Below are 22,618 nucleotides of genomic sequence, written 5' to 3'. Positions count from 1 at the left end.
AAGCAAGACCTCTGCGGGCCCGCCTTCCTTAGGGGCTTTATGGGAAACCACGTGGAAGGTTGTGGCCAGAACAAAGGCTGCTTGTACCAGAGTCTTCCCAGGAACAAGGTACATTCAAGGCTGGTGGCCCGTCATGGGTGCTTAATAATGGTGGTGTTTGTCAGATAGGAGCTGGAGGCATTATTAAGAGAATTGTGGATGTGTGTGTTTTTGATGCTTCATCTTTCCACTCAGATGGGGCCAAACACGGTTTGCTGGTTGCTTCCAGCTGCTTCTTTCCTGTTGTGCCTCTGCCCCGTGGCTTTGAGTCCCTGATCCTGAGAGCATCACATTTCTGTTTTAAATTCAGTCTGAGTCTGTCATCCTGTCATCCTGCCCCAGAGGCTTGGAGAAGGGGATTCCAGAGGATGTCCTGTCGGCCAGCACTGCCACAGTGACACACCACATGCAGAGCTTGGGGCTTTCTCCTCGGCACTGATTGAACAGGCTTGCTGAGGTGTGTGGATCTCAGCCACCTTCAGGCTGTCATTTTTCTGGGATTCGGGGAGCCAAATGGCCGAAAGGGGGTGCATCTTGTTTGCTGAGTCACCAGCTGGTACCCTTCCCAGGCGCGTCCTAGAGCACAAGGTCCCCTTGCTCAGGTGGATGTAGTCCTGCACCTCAGCCCTAGGGGGCGCTGCTGAGTAGCCTGTGGGCTGGGTCTCGGCCTGCCCGTGTGTGCAGCAGCCTGGCTGCTTCCTCCTCCAGGCCCGGTGCTGGCAGCCCACTCCCCAACACGCCCCCTCTCCCAGCCGGGCCACATGCATCTGGAGACCCCCGGAGCACCACGCAGCGTTGCTTCTCCCCCTGAAGTCATCCTGGTTTCAGCTCAGCGGCACCGTGGGCCAGGGCGCTACAGAGCTTGTGCTGTAGACAGCTGGCTCCCGGGGAGAGGAGGGCGGGAGCTTGTCAGTGGGCTCACTGTCCCCTCGGCATCCTGGGAGGTTGCACTTCCAGTGGAAAAACACTTTGGCTTTACTCTCGGGCCCAGGAAGAATCTGAAGTCTGGTCCTGACCACATGATATCGCATCTCTGAATTCCATGGGCAGTTTCGGGCAACTGTGTCAACACACCAGCTCTAACTGCCCCTGGGGCCTCCTGTTAATTAAGCTTTGGGTGTTTAGGTGTATGTGTGTATGGGGGTGGTGGCAAGCATGGAGCAGATACCCAGGAGGATCCATCTGAGTTGGGTGTTGAGGAAAGAGTAGGAAGAAAAAGAAAAGGGCTTTGCGAGAGGAAGATGCTCCACCCACTCAGGGCCAGCCGTCCTCCCTGTGGGCCTCAGTTTTCTCATCCGTGAATGAGGGGCTGGCCCAGGGGATCTCGAGGACCCTCCTATGTAGTATTTCCCAGTGATCTGAAAGGCCTGACCTGCCTGATGATTTTGGCCCCAGAACTGCTGGCATAAAGGGACTGGGGTCAAGTGTGTGGATGTATCCAGGAGAGCTGGGGGGAGAGGGGAGCAAGGGGGGGAAGCTAGACGCATGGCACTGATGCTTTGAGTCATTGAGGATGGCGGGAGGCAGGGGGAAGCTGTTCTCATCACAGTTGGCTGCTGGGGACAGCCAGTCTTGAATTCCTGGATAATGTAAGGAAGGGCATGTGCCCATGTCCCATGGGGAGCTCTCGTGGCCTTGATGGCCTAGGCCCTCTCTCCTCTTCATCTTCGCCACAGGTCAGATTTCTCCCTTGTCCTGTCCAATGGCCATGAGGGGAAGCAGGAGGTGGAACAGAAGCATATGGGCATATATGCCCCAGAGGATAGAGAGCCTGCACTGGGAGTTGGGCCACAGGGTTCTAGAAGCCAAAGAAGATGTGACCTGGTGCCCAGTACTCTGACCATCTGTTTGCCCACCTCTCCTTGTTGGGGTAGGATAAAGTGATGTCTAGGATCCCTCAAGTTCTGACGTTATGACCCAGGGATGCAGAGGAAAGTGATGTCTGCACGGCTTCTAGAGCGGGGACATGCCCAGCCACTGGTCATGGAGGGTGGCGTACTCAGCCACAACTTGGCCCTGGCTGCTCAGTAGCTCACTGCCTCTCTGGCCCCTGCTTCCCCGGCCCGAGGGGTGGGCGTTTAGGCCTGATGTCAACACTGTAAAAGGAAAGACCGGTCTGCAAGGGAAGGTGAGAAAGGCAGCGGCCCTGGGACCAGTGTCTCTGAAATCCTGTGGCGCCAGGTTGTGCCACACTCCGGAGCATGGTGCCCACTTTCCAGATGGGAAATCTGAGGCGGAAGGATGGTGGTGATTTACCCAGAGTCTTGAGGTTCCAAGTAGCCCCTTCCACGTGAGGGACAACACCTTACTGCTCCGGGCATGGGAGTGGCCAAATAAACTTGACCTAGACATCCCGGCTTCTGCACCCACCTTGCTGGGTAGCAAGCCTGGAAATGCAATGCAGAGAGTGGAAAGAGAAGGGCAGGATGAGCGTGTGGGCCGTGGGGCAGAGATGGTGCCTCCCCGCCCCCACCCCTTTTGGAGCCCGTCTGACTTCAGTATCAGTCAAACCTGACCCCCTTCCTGACCTGCATGACTTCAGAGGGAAACATTTCATCTTGCTCCCAGTTTCTTCTGAAAAGAAGCATGTGAAGTCACCCTGTATGTGTGTGTTCACACTTTCCGGTCCCCCTCTCTGGTGTCATTAAGCCTCTTCGACTACTTTTCGGGGGTGAATTTTCAGCTGTTTGGACACCTGGTTCCAGCTGGGGCTGGCGCTGGGCTTCTTGATTCACTTCCCTAGGCGGAGCCCAGAGGAAACCGAGCTTCCTTGACTAGCTCGAACGTCTCCAACACAGGGGACGACTTGGCTTTGTTTGAAAGGAACATGGCTTTTAACTTTCCCCTAGGGCCTTGGCAGGGCACAGGGGAGCCAGCCCTCAATTGTTTAGCCATAATCATTTAGGAGGTTTGTTTGTTCTTTTTAAGCAACACCGCCATGGGACCCCCACTCCCTACCGGCAAGCTAAGAGCCCTCCCATCTTCACACACCAAAGATCCAGATTTCATGCTCCATGGCGGGTAGTCATGCTTTCCGTCTGCCTCTGGGGGCCAAGCAGAGTCTGGACTGTATTGAACCCATTATGCAGAATAAGTGGGATCTCGAAGGAGGAGCCCGCTGAGTCTTAGCCCCACCCCCCCAGCCCAGCACGCACACATTTACTCTGGGGAATGTGGACTGACGTGGATTATTCTACAGCGAGAAGGATCCAGGTGTTATTCCTGGAAGGGAAGAATTCTCTCCAGGACAGAAAAAAAAAAAGCTTGGAAATTTGGAAAGCTACACCTGCTGCCTTAACCTCTGGCTTCCACTGGGCGGAAACTGCCCATTCCCTGGGAAACTCACAGGCCCTGTTTCACAGAACTTTCTCACTCAGCTCCCAGAGGCGACCGTCCCACTGGTTATGCAGGACTTCCCTCTGGCTTCTGGCCCTTGTTTGTTTTCGGCTGGAGTGCAGACTGGTCCCTGGCAGAGGTTTCCAGTGGCAGCTGAGAAACCCGTGCACATCTGGTTATTTTCATGGCTGTGGGAGGCGGCAGGTGGCGTGGGAATGACAACGTGCTCCCTCGGAAAAATGTTTACCAAGGTTGTTTCTGAACTGATTGTAAGGGTGGAGCTGAATGCCAAACGTGCGCATGCTCTGGCTGTGGACAGATGCGTGTGCCCAAGGGTCTGAGTGCAGCAGACGTGCCTGGGGGAAGAGATGGGCCAGGTGACAGTGGTGCAGGCTTGGGCAAACCCTGTGTGATGGCTCCTTGTGGGAGGGGGGGGGGAGCACTCACCTCCACAGTTAGCCTGGACTAGAATCCCGCTCCCCGCCCATCGCCAGGCCTGCCTCCCCAGTCTGCCTCTGTCTCCTGTACAAGGAGCATAATGAGGGGCCTCCTGAGAGAGTGCGGGAACCGCAAAGGGGGTCACATGCAAAGCTCTCAGCTCAGCATCTGGCCCACATGATAAGGCCTCAGTAAGTGCCAGTTATAAGCTTAAGAGTAATGATGGTAAACTATTTTTAATGGGTGGGTTTGTAGAAAATTCCAGCATGTAAAGAGAGTAGGCACCTCAACACCTGTGCCCCACGGTCTGACACAAGCAGGACACATGGCCCCCTGCCCTCCTTTCCCAGAACTCTTGGCACAGACACTTATGTCTCCAGCACACAGGAGGGCGTTGGCAGAGTTGTCAGCCCATCTTCCTATCCAGCCTGACCTGCCCGTCTGTAGATTTGGAGTATTTTGACATTTTCCCTGAAAGTTTATACATTTTTTTAGTGTTCATTTTGTTCCAAGATAGATATTTCTCTCTCCCTTGACAGAAAAGGAGACCGAGGCCCCAGGAGGCCTGAGGCTCACACAGGACCCGGGTCTCCCATCCCCAGAGCTCGCTCTTCCTGTGGGAGTTTTATGGACATCACATGTGTGGTCCTTGAAATCGATCTTAAAGACGAACTGCAGGGCACGCTCTCTCCTCCCCAGGGTGCTGCCCTGTTGTCCTGACCTTTGTACGGAGCCCTTCCTGGCAGGCAAGGTGAGCACAGTGCTGGCCATCGCCCCCGCCCGCCCGCTCGCAGGCTGGTGGGTTGGCCGCTCCTGGGCACACTGCCCGGTCAAACAGATCAGGATTCACATGGTTTGCAGCAGGCGAAGGGATTAGGAGGCCCTGGGAGGGGTATTGTTTTAAGGAAGCTGGGCCATCTTTCCAGCTCAGTAAGCACTCCAGCCCCTTCCCTGGGCAGGATGGTGATCCCCACATGAGGGTCCCAAACCTCCAGGGGTCAGCATGTGCACACCCCTCTTGTTAGGAACAGCCAGGACAGGCGGCGCAGAGGTTGCCCCAGGCCTGGGCCGGGGAACCTCCACATGGGTGGGAGAGGAGCCAGAGCAGGGGCAGCAGGGGCTCGGCCACAGGGAGGGCAGGTCCGCAATCTTGGGTGACACAGTTGATTGAATTCCAAACTCTCCTCCTACCACTCTGCCTTCAGCAACAGAATTATGATAATGAGCAATCCTAAGAATGTATTTAGAAACTTCCTGTTGAGGAGCCTAGTCCCTTACAGAGTGGGGGTAGGGTGCTGCCCTTTGACCCCTATCTGGGGAGCTTCTGATGGGGGAATGGGGGCGTGCAGCCAACTCTGGCCTCTGATTGTCATTAGGAGGGACGGCAGAGGTCACTGAAGCCACCCCTCTGAATTGTGTGGAAACCAAGGCCCCCTGAGTGGCTTGCGAGGCTGGGAGTTGAGAGCAGAGCCTCTAGAGCGGGCCTCCTGGCTCCCTTGTCTGCACCTGCCGCTCCACCTCTTCCGGGCCACCAGCACTGAAAGGTGCATCTGGGTGCCAACTGGCCGGTCAGGGAGTGGGTCTGGGATGCAGAGCTGAATGGAGTGGCCCATGCAGGGAGGGCCTGAGATTCTGTCTGGGTGTGGGATCTGGGCGATGAGGGAGGAGCTCAGGCGATGGGGCCTGGAGCTGTGTCCTCACCTTGCCACGGAGCCAGCCCTCCTGGTTCATCTACCTCCCTACGCCCTGCAGGACCAGCAACAACAGGCCCTGTCTACACAGCTCAGCCTTGACATGGGCCTGCTTGAAGTGTAGACACATGTTCTCCAAAGGCAGGGGCTGCAATATTCATGGCAGCCCCATACATAGTGGCCCTGAGCTAGAAGCCACTGGATGCCCATCAGGAGCAGAAGGGATACACGCATGGTGGCATGTTGGCACATTAGGATACTCCACCACAATGAGAATGAACAGTCTGCAGCGGCACCCCACCAGGGGGATGAGTCGAACAAATAAAATGCCAAGGGAATGAAGCCAGACCCCGAAGAATCGATGCTGTGTGATGCTGTTGCAATAAAATTCAAAACCAGTGATAGTCTAAGTGAGAAGAGAGGTTACCGTTGGGGATGGAGAGCAAGCGGAAAGGAACACAGGGAGGGCTCCTGGGATAGTATGTCCCATTCCGTGATCTGGGTGCTGGTTACGTGGGTGCGCTCAGCGACATTTGTGTGTGCAGTTCTCTAAACGTATGTAATTCTTCAGTGAGACACTGTTAAAGTAAAAGGGAAGAGGCTGTCCTCTGAAGACCTCCTGACCCAACACAGCCGGAGCTCCCGTGAACCCACGGCAGCAGACATTCAGCTGCTAAAACCCAGGCTCCAGGCAGACGATTCAGGTGGGCGGCCCGGGGAGAGAGGCTCTGTGGCCCAGGGCAGTCAGTCCCCTAGGAGAAGAGGAAGGGAACCATGTTAGGGGCACTGACCTGCCATGTCTGCTGGCCAACTTGCACCCCAGCTGTCACTGGCCCTTCCCGTGAGGGTCAGAGGGAGTGCAGCACCAGGCGGCCCCATCCCTGGGAACATGCTTAGCAAGCGTCCACTGGGAATGGGTGCTGTGCAGGTTCCCAGGTCCAACGGGAATGGCCATGGTCCTTCCCACGACATCTAGTAAATGGTAACAGCCATACAGAGAGAGGAGGGCACCTCTGTAAGGACCATCACCCACACTCACCCCTCTGGTGTCTGTTATTGGACTGTGGTGCTTTTAGATTTCTTTAACTTGTTTTTCCTGTTTTTTGAATAGGTAACACTTGAGGTGTTTCCCTTCGTGACATGAGTTGCAAATACTTTTTCTCAGTTTGCCATCACATGGCTCAGTTTCTAGTAGGAGGCTAGTACAAGTGGTTCTTGTTGGGCTCTTCGCGGACCTCACAGAATACGGCCCACAGCTGGATGAAAACCTAAGCTTCTAGGGGCTGACCTTATGGTGTCGTGGTTGAGTTCAGCACGCTCTGCTTTGGCAGCCCAGGTTTGTGGGTTTGGATCCCGGGCATAAACCTACACCACTCATCAGCCATGCAATGGCAGGGACCCAAATATAAAGTAGAGGAAGACTGGCACAGATGTTAGCTCAGGGCTAATCTTCCTCAGCAGAAAAAAACAAAACCAAAAAAAAACCTAGGCTTCTGGCCCCAGACCCTGGAGGTCTCAGCTGCCTGCATTTGTAAATAAAGTTTTATTGGAACGCAGCCATGCTCGTTTATTTACACGCTGCCTGTGGTTGCTTTCAGCGACAATGAAGTTGAGTAGTTGAGACAGAGACCACAGGGCCTGCAAGGTCTGAAATATTTACTCTCTGGCCCTTTACAGAAAAAGTTTGCCAGCCCCTGTTATACGTTATTGTGTCATGTCGTTATTCTACAAATGGGAGGCAAGGCCCAGGAAGCATAAGTGGCTTGCCCGGGTAGTAGCCCCCAGTCTCCCAGCCTGCTGCTCTCCCTCAGCACCGAGGGTCCCTGGCGGGAAAGCCGCCCCTCAGTCAGATTGGCGCCCGCAGCCACCTGCCCACTCATCTATGGTGTTGGACAGGTCAGTGACCTTTGTTCGCCTGAGTTTCTTAATAACAGCAACTTCCGGCGCTTTTCAGCATTGAGATCTCACATGAGAGCCCTGGCCGTCCGTTTTGGTCAGTACATTTTAATCCGTGTTGGTTCCCCTCCTCCTCCTTCCAGCGGGACATGCTTGTCGGCCTCTGTTGTCTCCACCCACGCCCCGCAGGGTGGGAAGGAAGGAAGCAGAAGTGAGGAGGCTTTGTTTCACTGAGGAGGAAGCCCGGGAACCCTCCTGAGACGGAGCCGCCCCACATCTCCCCCTACCCTCTGCCAGGTGGCCCCTGACACCCGGTGCTGGTCCCCGGCCCCACCGGCCTTCAGCAGTGTCATGGGAGTAGGCTTGGGCTGTCCAGCCTCTCCCTGTGAGACTGAGGTCCGAGATGGCTGTCGGGCCCTGCCCTGCTCTGCTCCCGGCCGGCCCTGACTCCCCTGACACCCTCAGCCTCTTGGGGTCCGTGGGGAAGCACTACCTGCAGCCGGGCCCCACCTAGGCTGCAGCTTCCTCCTTCTTCCCCAGGAAGATTCCAGCTTACCCTCTTGTCTGGGAATTCTCTTGACCACAGACCCCCTGGTGCTCTCATCTACCCCTCCGCACACCCCTCCATGGGCAAGCCTCACTGGGGGACCTGGGAAGAGCCCTGTGGGTCTGGGGCCGCCTGTGTCCCCCCTCCCCTGTGTCAGGACCGTGCAGGCGTTCGCAGCCCTGGAGGAGGAGGCGTGTTCCCACGTGGCTCTGTACCAAGGGAGGTGCCGCAGGGGCATGGCTCAGGCTGGCACGTGGAGGAGCCTTTCCTCTCTGCCTTGGGACAGCAAGGCAGGAATAGAATCATTGTTAGGGCCATCGAGTCAGTTCCAACTCCTAGTGACCCTGTGCACAGCAGAGTGGAGTCTTGCCTGGTCTTTTTGCGCCATCCTCTCACCTTCCTGCGCCGTATCAGAAAACACTCGGCTGCTATTCACGGGGTTTTCATGGCCAGTTTTTTCCTAAGTGAGTGGCCACGTGCTTCTTCCTAGTCTGTCTGAGTCCAGAAGCTCTGCTGAACCCTGTCCACCATGGGTGACCCTGCTGGTATCTGAAATCCCCGTGGCATAGCTTTCAGCATCACAGCAGCACGCAGCTGCCACAGTGTGACAACCGACAGATGGGTGGTGTGGGTCCCTGGCGGGGAAAGGAAGCTGGGCAGGGCTGGCAGCTAGGAATATAGTCATAGCTAACATGGACGGAGCACTTTCGATGTGCAGACACTGCTCTGAGTACTTAAAGGTGCGTTAGTTACTGTTATTACCCTCCTCTTCACTTCTCCCAAGTTGGGGAAACTGAGGAACCAAGCGTTAAACACTTGCCTCTAAACAGCCAGTGAGCAGTGGAATGGGGACTTACACCCAGGTGGTCAGGCTCCTAAATGTGTGCTCTTCACCACCCCCATCCTGCTGTCATGGAGGGGGAGGGGAAGAGTGAGAAGGGGTCCCCCAGTGGGCTGGGCAGGGATGTGTGCAGATTGGAGCCAGGTACCCTCAGGCCCTGGGCCACACTCCCAGGTGTAGGGGACAGGAATGAAGGAAGGAGTGCTGACCTGGGGGAGAAGAGGTGGTGTGCCCTCCCCTGCAGGGGGGAAAGTACCCAAGTGAAGCCTGCCTTTCTCCACTGCTGGGAGACATCCCCGCTGGACAGTGGCAGCCCTCCTTGCCCAGGGAAACAGCCAGAGCAGGCCCCGCCCTGGGAGCGAGTGTTGGGCAGGCCAGCTGAAACAAGCTGATAAGGGCAGAACAATTCCAGATTGAAGAATGCCCGGAATTATCTTCCCCGAGGGGGCAGCTCTGGGCTCCTCTGAGAGAGGCGATGCTGAGGAGCAGGCCTGATAACCCTCTGGGGTGCTGTCCAGAGGCACCAAGAGGGCAGACTCATAGTAGAACAAGCAGAGCTGCCAGGGTCCTGAGGAATGCACAGGGAGGGTGGAACGTGACCAGTGCCCACACCTGTCTGTCTGACCACTCAGCCTGACTGGGTGTGACAAGGGGGGTTGGGGCCCTGCCCTTCCCTAGACAGTTGGAGCAGTCTTTCCTGCTCTTTCTATTCTCGTTATTAACGTCCACCTAGTCCCTTGTTGCAGTCCGCCTGGGCTGCCACCACCAAATACCACAGCCCAGGTGGCCTGAACAACAGACGTTTATTCCTCATGGTCCTGGAGGCTGGGAGTTCCGAATGAGGGTGGCAGCGGGGTCGGGTGTTAGTGAGGTCCCTCTCCCTGGCTGGTAGACAGCTGCCTTCTTGGGTGTCCTCACATGGCTGAGGGACAAGAAACTCTGGTGGCTCCTCCTCTTCTTCTGAGGACACTCATCTCATCATGGGGGCTCCACTCATGACCCCATCCAAACCTAATCACCTCCCAAAGACCCCAGCTCCTAATACCATCACCCCCAGGGGTAGGGCTTCAACTTACAAATCTGAGGGGACGCAAATGTTCAGTCCAGAGCATCCCTTATGCCAGGGAAGTAGAGCAGGCCCATGTTTGGGGCCCTCAGCCCAAGAAGGGAGCCGTTTGGAGGGGTATAGAGAGCAGCCCCAGAAGTCATTACCCCCATTGTCCAGATGGAGACCTGTGGCTGGCCAGAAGATGTCCCCCTGCCCCCCACAAGAAAAAAGATGTGCCCGTCAAATTCCTGAAACCTCTAATTATCACCTTATTTGGACATAGGGTCTTTGCAGATGCAATTAACCTCAGGATCTTGGGATGAGATCATCCTGGATTATCCGGGTGGGCCCTAAATCCAATGACAAATTTCCTTATAAAAGGCCCAGAGAGGAGGAGGCAGCAGTGTGACCACGGTGGCCAAGACCAAGTGACGCTGCTGCAAGCCAAGGAGTGCCAACAGCTGCAGGGAGCTCCAAGAGGCAGAGAGGATTTCCCCCCAGAGCCTCCGGAGTGAGCACAGGGCTGCCCACACCTTGATCTCGGGCTCCTGGCCCCTAGACCCACGAGAGAGGACGTTTCTGCTGTAAGCCATTCAGGCTGTGGGAGTTTGTTCTGGCAGCCAGAGGACACTGATACAGCACCGGGGCGTAGAGAGGGTCCAGGCTTCACTCACCACGCCCGGTGCAGGCCTGGGAGAGACCACAGTTGGCAGAGGTGAGGCAGGTCAGCCCCTCTGTGCCCCTCTCCAGGCTCCCAGCCCTGAGCTCTGTCCTCCTTTCCTAGGGGCAGCCCTCTGTCCACAAGCCCCTTGCTGATGCTGTTCACATGAGTCCAGGATCCCCCAGCCTCACAGCCCCTCACCATCACCTGGTTAGGACCTTTTGTGGGGAGGGGGCTGTCTTTCTTAAAGCCACAGGGGACAAGCATTTTTAAGGGTGGGAATGGAACTAATGAGATACCTGGAGCAGAACACCAGAGCAGACAGCCTCCAAGAAGAGGAGCCACATTAGGGCAGAGGGAGAACCCAGAAGGGCCTCTCGGTGGAAGGCAGTGAGTGCTCAGCTCAGCAAGAGGGAAGTAGTGGGGAAGGATGACCAGGGGACTTGTAAAGACCCACCTGGAATGAGGGGTGCTGACTTAATGAGTAAAACCAGAGAAGCACAGAGGTAGGGACATAACAAGGGGGGAGCATCAAGTCTTTCAAAATGAGGGAAGGGGAGGAGGAGCGGGGCTGAGTGCAGTGTAAAGAGGGGGCATCTGAGACACTAGCGCTGGGGGAAAGTCCTGGCCAGGCCAGCAGTGGGCCTGGGGGCCCTCTCAGCAACTAGGGCAGCCCCAGGTCCCTTCCTGACCCAGGAGTTTGGGGCCTGCATCTTTCCAAAGCACCCCCATCCTGTCCCACCCCATTGTAATTCCCAGCTATCACCCAGAAGCCTGGCAATAAATGGGCCAATTTGAGATGGGCAGCAGGGTTAGGGGTCAGCTCCTGGAAAGGGAGGCCCAGATCAAGGCCTCTGGAGTGGCTGGTTAAGATAGCTCTGTTGTCACTGCAAAAGCAGACTCACCTGCATTCACAGCGTCATGCTTAGGAAAGTGCCTACGCACCCTCAGGGACCTTAGAAATCCTCTGGCCATTTCACAGATGTGTTTCAAGTGGGCCGAAGACTTGCCGGAGCCCTTGGGGGATCAAAGGCAGAATCAGGACTAGAAGGCTCAGATCCGTGGATCTTCAGTCTGTGGGCTTTCCTCTATCACCCCAATCCAGGAAGACAGCAGCTCATCCTGCCTGGTCTCTGCCCTTTCACTGTCCTCTCTGGGAGCTTTCTGGTTTTATTTCCCTGGAGATAACAGCGGTTGTGGGTGATGAGCTGGGGGTAACAAAGGAAGGAGAAGTGGATGCTGGTGTCCAGGCCTGGAGCCTCCGGCTCCTTGCCTTCCTGCCTCCCTTCCACACGCCCTCTTCCTGGGGCATTCTTTCGAGTTTCCTTTCCTGCTATTAATAGTGACAAGTCAATCCCAGGTCTGTCACTGGCCAGGAACAGGAGGAAGCAGTCCTCACTGAAGGCTGAGAGCAGTGCTCTCCTCGCCCCAGGGCAGAAGACTGAAGGCAGCCCCACTCCCCCCAGAGACAAGCATGTGGGGGAACTGGCACCTCGTCAGTGCGGCCCCTGGCACCGCGCTCATTTCAGCACAGCCGTCCCGACCAGCTCCAGTGTCATCTCCCATTGCTGTTATCTTACTGACCTCTGGTCACTGCCCGTCACTCACACAAGGCCTTCACTCCTTCCTCTCCATCTCATTTTATGTCGTCATTCGCAGTGACCTCAGTGCCCACTTGGATAAACAATTGAATACCCTGGCCTCCTATTTTCTTGATTTTGCTTTTATTGTTCGGTATTATTTTTTAGATTAATTCATATTAATTAGTGTTAATACATGTATTATAATACATAATATATACAAAATATATAACCATATATAACATAGAACACACATTTACTGATTTTCAGTGCTGTGTGGTATTCCAGGATTTGAATATACTATAGCTTATTTATCCATACTGCTGTTGACAAACATTTGCTTTTACCTCTATGGGGCTAATATAAAAATCCTGTTAGGGGCATTCTTATGACTGACTGAATCTTGATGCATACGTGTTTGCATCTCCCTAGGGTAAATGCCTAGTGCTACCATCGAAAGTTGCAGATTGAAAGACAGGTGCATGTTTCCTTGTACATGGTCATGCCATAGTATTCTCTGATGTGTTTGTACTAATTCACACCAATCCATGACCAGCATATATTCCTGCTGCCATTGTTATTGTCTGGCTGAGAAAACTTTGTCAATCTGGTGGCTATGAAATAATTCTTATTTGATTTTGCATTTCCCTAATTACTAACATGTTTTCAGATGTTCGTTCATGGGCTATTCGTGCTACTTTTTCTGTGAAACACCTGTTTTTCTATTTTTCTGTTGGGTTATTGTTTTCTTAAATATAGAAGTTTTTAAAAGATATATTTTAGATACTAATTTTTTATGACTATATATGTGGCAAGCATCTTCTCCTGATTATTTTCCTTTCCCTTTTGTTTTTTTTTTTTTTTAAATTTTATTTTTAAATAGTTTTAGATTTAGGGAAAAGTTAAGAAGACATTGCAGAGTTCCATATCCCTTTCCTTCAGCTCCCCTGATATTAAACCCGCTCATAACCATGGTACATTTATCACACGGTGCAATACTGTTAACTAAGCTGCAGACTTTGTTCCTATTTTCCCAGTATTTCCACTAATGGTCTCTTTTTTGTTCCAGAATATGACATTGCGTTTAATCATCATATCTGACTATTCTCTTCCCATCCATGGCAGTTTCTCAGCCTTATTGTTCACAACCATGATGGTTTTTAAGAGTACTAGCCAGATAGTTCATAGAATGTCCTTTGATTTGGGTGTGTCTGATATTTTCTCATGATTAGACTGGGGTTATGTATTTTTAGAAAGAAAACAACAGAGGTGAAGTGCCCTTCTCATCACATCTTATCAGGGGACATGATGACTTATTGCTGGTCATGGGTTATCATTGGGGATGTGAACCTTGATCATTGGTTAAGATGATGTGTCTCCCAGGTTTCTCCACTATAACGTTCCTATTCTTTCCTTTCCATGGTCTGTTAGAAGAGAGTCACTAAAACCAGCCCACTCTCAGATGGGGGTCGGGGAGAATACCTTCCTCCCGGAGGTGGGAAGAGTATCTACAACATTTTTGAATTCTTCTCTAAGGATGATTTCCTCCTTCTCCCCCATTTATTTATATAGTATACATTCAATTGTTTACCGGCATTGACTCATGGATATTTATGTTATTCTTTGACTTCCAATCCAATATTTTTTATTTTGTCTTCAAGTTGTTCTACGTTTGGCCACTGGGAGCTCCTTCAGGTTGGTTCCTATGTATTTTGGACTTGACCACTTTTTGTTTTTTAAACTTCCTTACTTTCTAGCATTACAAGATGTTGCAGGCTCATCTTGCATTTTCTCTATGTCAGCACTAGAAGCAAGCCATTTCTCCAAGGAGCCCTCATTCATTCTTTTGGAGAATGTCTGGGTATACTTGATGCTACTGTCTTGTCACTGCTTCTGGACCCTTTCAGTGGATGGAGCTAGGAAATACGTTTGTGTGCTAACCCATGTATGCACACAAATCTTTATCTGTATGTGTGTGTGTGTGTATATATATATATTATAACATAAGTTCATATTGACATCTCTGTCCCTAATTGCATCACAGGGTTCATTTAACCTCCTCCCCACCAGCCTTGCTTGTTTGTCACTTCTTTCTTCAACAGTGAGAAACCTAGCTCATGTTATTTATCATTTATTTATTTACTTACCAACCCTGGTATAGATGTAGATTTAAAATTGACAACCCATACTCCTGTAAGAAACAAATCTACCACTTAGAGTATACTGTTTATATATAGATCTTTTTGTCTTTAGCTTTACAGTATCCAGGCAAAAAACTATTTTCAGTTGCTTTGGTCATTTTTTTTCCCCCATCCTTCAGTGAGGTTATGTTATATATACATTTGTAATATAGTTAAATTTATTTTCATAGTCTCGATTGCATCCTGGGATTTCCTAAACATCTCAGTTGATTTTTTCCCCTAAATTTGCACTAAGTAAAGTTAATTCTTTGGAGTGTACAATTCTGTGGGTTTCAGCAAATGCAGGAATGTTGTATCCTTCATCCCAGTGCTAGAGATAACAGTTCCATTGTCCTAAAAGTCAGCTCCTCCTCTTCCCCTCAACCCCTGGCAACCACTGGTCTGGATTTGCCTTTTCCGTAATATCATATAAATGGAATCAAACGCTATGTAGTCTTCCAGCTTCTTTCACTTAAAATGTCTTTCCGCTTCGTCCGTCTTACATGAATCAACAGTTCATCCCTTTTTATTGCTGAGTAGTCATTGTATGGAGGACTTTGTTTATCTATCCACTTGTTGAGGGGCATCTTGGTTTTCAGTTTTTGGTGATTATGAATAAAGCTGCTATAAACATTTGCATATAGGTTTTTGTGTGACCACATGTTTTCAGTTCTTTTGGGTAAAAAAGGTAAGAATGGACTTGCTGGGTCAGATGGTAATTATATGCTTAATTTTCAAAGAAACTGCTAAACTCTTTCCCAGAGTGGCAGTGCTATTTGGCATTCCTACTAGCAATGTGTGCAAGTTCCTGTGTAACATTTGGTATTGTCTGTTGTAGCCATTCTAATAGGTGTGTAATGGTATTGCGTTTAGCTTTAATTTGCATTTGCCTAATGACTAACGATGTTGAACATCTTGTCATATGCTTATTTGCCATCTGTATATCTTCTGTGGTGATTTTTCCTTGTAGATTTGTTGCCCATTTAAAAACATTGGGTTATCTTTTTATTGTTGAGTCCCTCCCTCATTGAACTGGCTAGGACTTCTAGGACAGTGTTCGATAGCAGTGATGAGAGAGGGCATCCTTGCTTTCTTCCCCAATTTAAGGGCAAAACATCCAGTCTGTCCCCATTAAGTATGATAGCTGTAGGTTTATTTGGAGATACCATTTATTAGGTTAGGAAAGTTCCCTTCTAGTCCTAGTTTGCTGAGTGTTGTTTTTTTTAAATCATGAGTGAATGATTAATTTTGTCAAATGATTTTTCTGCATATATTTGAGATGATCGTATGGTTTTTCTTATTTCGTTGTTAATATGGTGAATTGCCCTGATTGATTTTCAAATAGTGAACTAGCCATGAGATGAACCTTGCTTGGTCATGATGTATAGTCCTTTTTATATATTGCTGGATTTGATTAATCATTAGGAAATTGCAAATTAAAACCACAATGAGATACCACTTCTTGTCCACTAAAATGGCTATAATGGAAAAAGACAGATGATCAGAATTGTTGGTGAGGACATGTAATATGATGCAGCCAATTCGGAAAACAGTTTGGTAATTCCTCAAAATGCTAAATAGAGTTACCAAATGACCCAGAAATTCCACTCCTAGGTATATACCCAAAAGAAATGAAAACATATGTCCACACAGAAACTTGTACACAAATTTCATAGCAGCATTATCCACAATAGTGAAAAAGTTGAAACAACCAAAATCTTTGTCAACGATGAATGGATTAGCAAAATGTGGTATATCCATACAGTGGAATATCATTCAGCAATAAAAAGAAATAAAGAACTGACACATGCTACAACATGGATGAGCCTTAAAAGCACTATACTAAGTGACAGAAGCCAGTCATGAAAGACCACTCTTTGAATGATTCCGTTTATGTGAAAAGTCCAGAACAGGCAAATCCATAGAGACAGAGATCAGTGGTTGCCTAACGCATACGTGGCTTTTCTTCTGCTGTGTCTTCAGTGTGAGGGTTTGTGTTAATCTGGTTAGGAGTTGGGCTGGGTTTAAAACTTGTTGCACCAAGGCTGCAGATTCCTCAGGAAATACCTCTGTTTGTCTCCCTGCTTGGCTGTAGGTCTTGCCTTTTCGCTGCTCCCTAGAGAGCCTGTCTTTCACAGCTGTATTCCACTTATTTTTACTCCACACTTGCTAGCAGTTGGAGTTAATGGCAGGGCAGAAGGACATTCTCTGGTGCTTTGATTAAACGTCCGTCTTGCCCAGGCCCTGGAACCTGGGGCTGGAGGGTGTGGCCTTCAGTAGTGTTCCTGCCTCTTCTCTAGAAATTATGCTGGATTTAGCCCATAGTCCTGCCCTTCCCCAGGGGCAAAGAGCTTTTTCAGTTTTCCTGTTCCCTTTCCCAGCTGCAGTGGGTTTCCACCACTGTCTTCAGGCTGTAATTTTTGCCTTTCTCCAGCAGTTGAATGCTTTTGTTTCCCAGCAGAAATGGGGAGATGAATCTGGGCAGTGTTTCATGGGTAGCTGTCATTTTCCTTCCCCAGCTGTGGTGGGTTTCCAGCAGCACCCTCAGGCTATAGATTGTGTTGACTTGCACTGAAAAGTAAGGCTTTTTTTCCATAGGGGATACAGGGCTATATGGAGTTTCAGAAGTGACCACTGTTTTCTTCCCCTAGCCAGCCCCATGGGGAACTCTCTCAAGGTTCTCCTCAGTCTTCCTCATGAGTCCCTGGTGGGGTTCCTGGGGGGAAAATCCTGCACAAGGGTGCGAACCTTTCGATATCTGTGGCTCCCAGGGCTTCACGTTCACACTAGCCCGTACTCAGCCTTTAGCGATCATTAAAAATGTTGGGGTTAATCTTCTTACTGAACGCTGTCCCGGGGAAACAAATGCTGGGGTCCACTTTCTCCCCGCGCTTCTCTGTCTCCAGTTTCCAGGAAGGTTTTGCCCTGGCCTCGGTCTCCCATGGGTTCAAGCAAAGTCATTAATTTTTCATTTCTCCAGTTTTCCTCTTGTTGTAAGGGTAGGAGCGATGTTCTTTCCAGTTCTCTATTCTCATTAGCTGAAATGGAAGCCGTGTGGTTTCTTTTGATGAACATAGATTCTTCATTTTGATGAAGCCAAATTATTAATCCTTTTCTTTGGTTTGTACTTTTCATGTCTTGCTGATTGACAATTGCATATGAACTAATTCTTTTTACAGACACACACATTAAGGCAGAACAGACTATGCTATAAACAAAGTTCATGGAAGGCTAGAATTATTTGATCCTCAAATTCAGGCTTGGAGTTTGTTTATGAGAAAAGTATTAACTATCAATTCAGTTTCTTTATGAGCATAGGACAAATCATTGTTTCTGTTTTTTCTGGAGTCACTCTGGTAAGTTGTATTCTTAGGAACCTGTCCGTCTCATCTGCTTCAAACTTATCAGCATTTGCTCATCATGGCCTCTACTATAAATATCTGTTATTATTTTTATACCCCATATTTTGTATTTATGTCTTCTGGGTTATTTTCTCTTTGATCAACCTCACCAAAGGCTTTACTGTTTTATTAGCCTTTGTAAAAAATCAATTTTTGAATTTGTTGACATTTGCTATTGTCTTTGGTTTCTGTTTCATTGATTTCTGCTTTTATCTTTATTATTTCATTCCTCCTATTTTTCTTTGGGTTTATTTTACAGCTTTCCATGATCAGATTGAAGAGTATATACAGGAGCAGACCTGAGCAAGTCCTCAAGAAACATGCGTGTAATTGCAGTGTGGCTCACACCCACAGTGTGCCTGTTCCTGCCACACTGTCACCTTTCCCTTAACTTGTACCTGAAGGTCTCAGAGAGAATTAGTTCCCTGTGGTTAGTTGTCTGAGGAGTGAAAAAGCCCAGTTTGTTTATGTATGATTTGGGGTAGTATGCTGGAGCCAACCAAGAGTGGACTGCTGTGGGATAATGGCCGAATTTAGGGGAGACCCTGAAGGATAGAGCGGAAAGAAAGTTCTTCAAATGGGTGGGGCTTTTTATTTATTTATTTATTTCGCTGAGGAAGATTTACCCTGAGCTAACATCCGTTGCCAGTCTTTTTCTACTTTGTATGTGGAGGATGCCTCCACAGCATGGCTGATGGGTGGAGCAGGTCTGCACCTGTGAATCCAAATCTGCGAACCCCGGGCCCCAAAGTGGAGCATGTGGAACTCCAATCACTTGGCCACGAGCAGCCGCTGGGTAGGACTTTTAATAGTACATTTCATGGTCTTTTATTTATTTATTTCTTTGCTGAGGAAGATTCACCCTGCGCTAACATCTGTTGCCAATCTTGCCCTTTTTCTTTTTGCTTGCGGAAGATTAGTCCTGGGCTAACATCTGTGCCAGTCTTCCTCCATTTTGTATGTGGGTTGCCACCACAGCATGGCTGACAAGCAGTGTAGGTCCACTCCCAGGATCCAAACAGGTGAACCCAGGTTGCCGAAACAGAGCACACCGAACTTAACCACTAGCCCATGTGGCCGGCCCCATCATTTATTTTTTTGAAGATGAGCTACACTGAAGTGAGGATCTGACCAGATTCATAAGTAGTAGCTAAGGACTTTAGGAACTTAGAACAGGAATGGAGAATCAGTGCAAGGAAGTTTATGGAAGAGGCAAGTGGATGGACTTCTTGGGGTAGGTCTGGAGTGTAAGGATCTTTTTCTCACTCTTGATAATCAGATGGACAAGGTGACCCATTGTGCCTATCCCTTTCTTTCTTTGTTCATCTAATGATTGCTCTATGAGCTAATGAACAAGTGGCCATGGTACAGGGAGGCAGTTAAAACAGGCACATGCTGGATCTGAATGTGTTTTCTCAGCTGCCGTATTCAGTCAGCAACACTATTCATGGACTTATAGAATGCCTTATTCACCATCATGATACTCCACAGAGCACAGGGCTTCACCAGGGAACTCAGTTGAAGGCAAAACAAGGAGAGCGCGAACCTCATAAGATGTACTCATCTTATTGCGAATCCTCCATGCTGCTACCGAATAAAGCAGGCAGGAACACGGATGGAAGCCAGGAGATTCCCTGTGCTGCCTCCTGGTGCTCTTATGTCCCGTCATAAAAGTAAATGGAAAGACCTGTTATTGACAGCATCCCTAAAGACTCAGCTCTCTCAGAAATGAAATCCTGTCTCCAGTGCTAATGGTGTTGGTGGTGCAAACTGAAGCAACCTGTGCTCAGTAGTGGTAGAAGTGATGTCTTCACCAGACAAGTTCAGGAGAAGAGTTCTGGGCACTGTTTCTGACTTAAGCCTGATTCTTTAGCCATTTCTAGTGATTTTATTAGCTAATGGATTATCTTTTTAATAAATTCACTATCTGCTTAAAGCACACAGAGTTGATTTCTAATATTTGAAACTAAGAACCCTGGTTTTTAAAGTAGAGTAAGCAGGGGTGGGGAGCAAATTAGAAGGTTGAATTGTATCATCCCCAAAAGATGTGTTCAAGTCCTAATCCCCAGGACCTGGTGTCTGTGAATGTGACCTTATTTGGAAATGGGGTCTTTGCAGATGTAATCAAGTTAGATGAGGTCATACTGGATCAGGGTGGGCCTTAAATCCAATGACTGGTGGAGCCAGAGATTGGACTGATATGAGTGTAAACCAAGAAAAACTGAAGATTGCTAGGAAGAAGCAGGAAAAGGTTCTCCCCTCGTGCCTTCAGAGGGAGCATGGCCCCGCTGATTCAGATTTCCGGCCTCCAGGAGATGAGGGAACACGTTTATGTCGTTTTAAGCCACCCAGTTGTGGTCATCTGTCACAGCGGCCTTGGGAACGTAATACACCCTCAACTCAAGGTACTCTGAGTCCGTGAAAGCTTCAGTTCTGGGAACTGGATGAGTGGCTGGCTGTGTTCTCTGCTGGAGTGACTGCACACAGGTCTCAGTTCGCTGGGCCTACAGGTAGGAGGTCAGTGGGCTGCTCATTCATTTTGATCTTAAAGAACACGTGATTATTAGCTGCTGTCCCAAATCCCCTTCGTTAGACTATTCTGATTACCATGCTGGTCTTGCTGCCCATTATGGTATCATACCCACCTTTTCCCCTGGAAATGAAATTCTGCTCTTGCCTCTACCACCCAACGAACGTGGTGTCCGTCCGCACTGAATCAGCTACATCTCCTACCAGCATACCTGGCTGATGAAGAGCAGCCGCAACAGTCCTTAGAATATGCTATTACTCCCTCAATAATATTCCAAAGATAGTGAAATCCTAGACACCATCAATGATAAGATGCCCTATTATTTTATAAACCACTCAGGGGAAAAACACAGTCAAAGTGTGACCTACAGTAATTTATAATACATCCTCATTTCAGAGACATAAAAGATGTGCATATTAGAACTCATGAAATATAGTATTTCTCAAAGCCTTGGCAAAGAGTGTCATTTGAGGTCTCTTAAGGAACAAAGAGTGTGAATGAGCAGATCATATATGACAAGCCACTCGAACACTTTAGCTCTCTAAGAATTTGGATTTCTTCTTATTCGTTATTCCAGGGAATTTCTGGTGACTTAACTTTTATTTCATGTGGACTGCCATTGGGTCCAGGTTTCCGTCAACCAACTAAGCAAATAACTAGAACTATTTCTAGCTGCTTGAGTCAGCATATTGAATCCAAAATCTCTGGTATGCATACCCATATAGATAAATTCAGCCTGCTGTCCAATTATGGGTATCCCTGCTTGGTCTAGCACCCTCCTAGAACCATACAGATTTGCTCGAGTTTTCGCAGATGTTCTCTAGTGTGTAAGCCTTCTCCTGGGTCAGACTCTGTATCGTCTTTCTGGAGCACACTGGAGTCTGTTGTTATAGGTTGGGGAAAATGAAGAGCGGTGGAGATGTTGAGGAGATATGGTTTCTTGTCAGTGAGCTCAGGTGAGGTTATTAAGAGTTTTCAAGCAGGGTGGGAACTGCCCCAGAGAGGAGGACAGTGGTTGAGTGTACTGGCAAGTGAGTGCCATTGCAGATTGAGTCTTATGGGTACTCTGCTTCACCTGCCTCCCCTCATATGTCACCGTTCCAATTCTCAAGGTCCTCTTTTCACATAAGAGACCTGGTAAGGTTATGAATTCAACTAACGCTGCAACTTGGCAACTCATGGGATCAAACTTTTAAGTTTGTTTTTTGGTCTTCCCAGCTCTCCAGCTGCAAGCCGTGAGAGATTTCTTTACTGTAGCCTCAGAAGACCTCTGGTTTTCAGTCTGTGCTTTGATAGGAGGATTTAGGAATCCAAATTTGTTATTCTCTTTCTTTAAGCCAGTAGTTTTCACTGGTAGTGATTTTTGTCCCCCCCCCCCCAGGGGACATTTGGCAATATCTGGAGAAATTTTTGGTTGTCACCGCTGGGGAGGGATTTGTCCGTGTGTTACTAGCATCTAGTGGATAGAGACCAGGGATGTTGTTCAACGTTCTATAACGCATAAGACAACTTCCCCTAAGGAAGAAGTTTCCAGCCCCAAAGTCAATAGTTCTGGGGTTGAGAAACCCTGTTTTAAGCTATTCGCCATCGTGGGAAGTAGCCATCGCCCTCCACATCACTTCATTCCTCAAATATGCTGATATTCCCCTCAGCAATCTCATATCTTTTGCCAAAAAGATACTATGATATAATCAGTTAGTTACTGTCGCTTTACCTGTAAGGCCCTGAGTTTTCTGAGCCCTGTTTCCTCCTGGCTCACTCACTAAACTCCGTTCACACTTGTCTTTTCTGAGCTGTCTTCTCTACTTTGGGGCCTTCCCAGGTTCTATCCTTCCGCCTGGTACACTTTTCCTCCCATTCTTCACACAGCTTTCTCCTTCCTATCCTTCAAGTCTTAGCTTAATAGTCACCTCTGAGATGCCTTTCTTGAGCTCTCTATCTAAACGGCCCCGGCCCGGTGGCATAGCAGTTAAATTCGCATGCTCTGCTTTGGGAGCCCGGGGATCGCTGGTTCAGATCCCGGGCATGGACCTGCGTACCGCCTGTGAAGCCATGCTGTGGCAGGCATCCCACATATAAAGTAGAGGAAAATGGGCATGGATGTTAGCTCAGGGCCAGTCTTCTTCAGCAAAAAGAGGAGGACTGGCAGCAGATGTTAGCTCAGGGCTAATCTTCCTCAAAAGAAAAGAAAAACCTGCTCCCCCCCCCCCATTCTCTGTATCATTTCCTTGTTCATTTTCTCCATATAGTCACAAGAATTTGATGTTTCATTGTTCTGTCTACTTGTTTAATCTCTGTCTCACCCGCTGGAATGTAAGCTCCCTGAGGGTGAGGATTATGTTTTATTCACCATTGTATCCTAGGTCCTGACCTGTCACTTAAAGTTTCCCTCAGTAAATAATTTGTTAAACAAATGAATAAAAGGCCTTC

General features: G+C 49.2%; 1 protein-coding gene across 2 annotated transcripts in view; it reads left to right on the top strand.

Moving 5' to 3' along the window:
- Positions 1–22,618, top strand: part of PODXL (podocalyxin like) — a 44,414-nt gene that overhangs the window by 10,326 nt on the left and 11,470 nt on the right. The window lies entirely within an intron of this gene.

This window comes from Equus przewalskii, chromosome 4 (genome assembly GCF_037783145.1).
Source record: "Equus przewalskii isolate Varuska chromosome 4, EquPr2, whole genome shotgun sequence".
Classification (NCBI taxonomy): Eukaryota; Metazoa; Chordata; class Mammalia; order Perissodactyla; family Equidae; genus Equus; species Equus przewalskii.
This window is presented reverse-complemented; position numbering and strand designations above follow the sequence as displayed.